Raw genomic sequence first — 1746 nt, 5'->3', positions numbered from 1 at the left:
TTTCCTAGGTTACAATGGAGTATAGCAGTTTGAATGAAGGAACAGGGGTCAGATTTTGCTGAGGGACTTGGACTTTGTGGTAAAGACCGGGGAAGTTACTGAGGGATTCAATGCAAGAGAGGAAACTCATTGTATTTTAGGGAAATAACCCTGGTAGTAGGCAGGAGGTTTCTAGGCAGAAGGCTACGGGTAATAGCACAGGTGAGAGAGAAACTGGACCTGAACTAATATAGCAGTGACCGAACTTAGTGTCTGATGAGATTTGGGAAATGAGAAAGTGGGAAGATCTAACTCAGGGTTTCTGCTGGGTCACTAGGGTGATGATAGAGCATGGGCTAAGGTATAGAGTGAGAGTGGACAGCAGAAAGAGACAGCACCATAAAAAAGTTAATAAAGCGCCAGGTACAGTGGCTCACACCTGTAATCCCAGCACTTGGAGGCCGAGCAGGATTGCTTGAGCCCAGGAGTTTGAGACCAGCCTGTCTCTATAAAAAAATAGAAAAATTACCTGGGCATGGTGGCACGCACCTGTAGTTCCAGCAACTTGGAAGGCTGAGATGGAAGGATCCCCTGAGCTGAGGAGGTTGAAGCTGTAGTAAGCTGAGATCATGCCACTGCCCTCCAGTCTAGGCAACGGAGCAAGACACTGACTCAAAAAAAAAAAAAAAAAGGTAATAAAGTCATTTTGGATATATGTTGGATTTGAGATACCTGTGGCATGTCCAGGTGGAGAGGTCCACTTCAAGGTTCGATATATAGCTGTAGGGTTCTGGAAAGTGATCCCTGCTAGAGATCGAGATTTGGGAGTTTATAGAACATAGGTAGAAAAGCCCAGAAAATTGATACGGTTAGTTAGAAAATGATTGAGGGGAAGAAGATAGGCAGTGAGAAGGGAAGTCCAAGAAAGAGACTGCCAGAGAAGCCCAGGGGAGAACATTTTAAAAAGGGAATAGCTATAGAGTGGATGCCAAATTGTGGTGAGTTGAAAAACTGGAAGTCATCCGACTTCCCTTTTAAGAAATTTAGTTGCAAATTAAAAAGAAAGTTGACGACGTCAAGGCTAAGATCATTTATTTTTTAAGTGACAGAGATGTGAACGTGTCTCTAGACTGTGGAGAATAAGAGACTGAACACATGTAAGAGACAGACAATAACTGAGGAAATGTGATCCTGGAGTTAGGAGATGAGGGTTGGGTATGCAGACAGAGAGGCCGCGTAGATGAAAGTCATCATGTCCTCTGACACAGGAGGAAGACCCCCATGGAACATGGAGGCCACCCATGGTGAGGACACTGGCTTGCTGGGTGCTGTCATTTACCCTGGAAGCTTTCGGTAACTTGGGTGTAGTGAATTGTTGGGTTCTCTTATGGTTGATCGCTGAGATCGTTTCCCAGTAAAAAAAAAAAAATTTAAGTAATGGCAAAAAAAGTTATTTTTCATCAGTTTCCTTTTTTCCCAAAAAAGCATAATGTTACTAACGAAGTTGGATGCCTGGTCCCATTTGTCTCCCCTTCGCCTTTGTGGCAGCCTTTGCTGTTTTGTGCATTTTAAGAGTTTTTAAAAATTGCTAGCCGGCTTCGGTGGCTCAGCCTGTAATCCCCCGCCTTTGGGAGGCTGGGGTGAGTGGATTGCCTGAGTCTGCGGGGTCGAGACCCGCCTGGGCAGTGAGATCTCATCTCTACAAGCAATCAAAAAATCAGCCGGGCGTGGTAGTGCGCGCCTGTAGTTCCGGCTACTTGGAAGGCT

The 1746-nt window shown here is 45.2% G+C and overlaps 1 long non-coding RNA gene across 1 annotated transcript in view; it reads left to right on the top strand.

Annotated features, from left to right (window-relative positions):
* The first annotated feature begins 1331 nt into the window (after positions 1–1331).
* Positions 1332–1746, top strand: part of LOC110595236 — a 14121-nt gene continuing 13706 nt past the window's right edge. Inside the window, exon 1 of the long non-coding RNA XR_002481689.1 lies at positions 1332–1341. This is a non-coding gene — a long non-coding RNA (uncharacterized LOC110595236). The remainder of the gene's footprint in view (positions 1342–1746) is intronic.

Source organism: Carlito syrichta, unplaced genomic scaffold (genome assembly GCF_000164805.1).
Source record: "Carlito syrichta isolate Samal-C Ts95f unplaced genomic scaffold, Tarsius_syrichta-2.0.1 Scaffold288277, whole genome shotgun sequence".
Classification (NCBI taxonomy): domain Eukaryota; kingdom Metazoa; phylum Chordata; class Mammalia; order Primates; family Tarsiidae; genus Carlito; species Carlito syrichta.
Note: the sequence above shows the minus strand (reverse complement) of the source record. Positions and strands in the feature narration are given on the sequence as shown.